Source organism: Triticum aestivum, unplaced genomic scaffold (assembly GCF_018294505.1).
Source record: "Triticum aestivum cultivar Chinese Spring unplaced genomic scaffold, IWGSC CS RefSeq v2.1 scaffold131418, whole genome shotgun sequence".
Classification (NCBI taxonomy): Eukaryota; Viridiplantae; Streptophyta; class Magnoliopsida; order Poales; family Poaceae; genus Triticum; species Triticum aestivum.
The window spans coordinates 5,542-6,222 of record NW_025228541.1 but is presented as its reverse complement, the minus strand read 5'-3'; positions in this window follow the sequence as shown (position 1 = coordinate 6,222).

Genomic DNA, 681 nt, shown 5'->3' with positions numbered 1-681 from the left:
AAGGTTGATGAGCTCCTTCCGCCATAGGCATGGAGTCTTCAGAGAAGAACCCAGCCGAATCTCACCTTCACCCGTAGGGTGGTCAAGCTGAAGGTCCTCAAATCCGTCTGTTATTTGATCCACCATCACCCTAGCATATCCTTCTGGAATCAGCTGGCCGTGGTAGGTTGAGTCAGGTTCATTAGGTATAACAAAGCCAATAGTCGCCTTGACTTTCAATGCCATACATCGCGTCATAAAGTGGCAATGTTGAGACTCTATGATAGCATCCACAGGATAGCTAGCAGGAGCTGTGAAGACAGGCTTCAGCTGCTGAGTCTGCTCGGTGAAAGCCACGCTGCTTCTCTGCTGAGATGGCGGAGTAGCTTCAGGGGAAGCTTCGGCAGGTCGTTTGTTGCGATCTGCTTCTCATTCCTCTAGCCCTTGTACCCTTTCGTGCAGCGCCTGCAGTTGGCTATGCTCCACTTTCTTCCTCCTTTCCTGGGTTTTGTAACCCCCTGCGTCCGGAAAGCCAGCCTTCCATGGAATGGAGCCTGGCATGCCTCGTGTCCGTCCAGGGTGCTCAAGATTCCCGAGGGCCATTCTGAGCTCGTCATTCTCTCTGTCTGGAGCGAACGTCCCTTGATGCGCTTTCTCGATGTACTCCTTAAGCCTCGTGACGGGTATTTGCAGTTGCTCTTC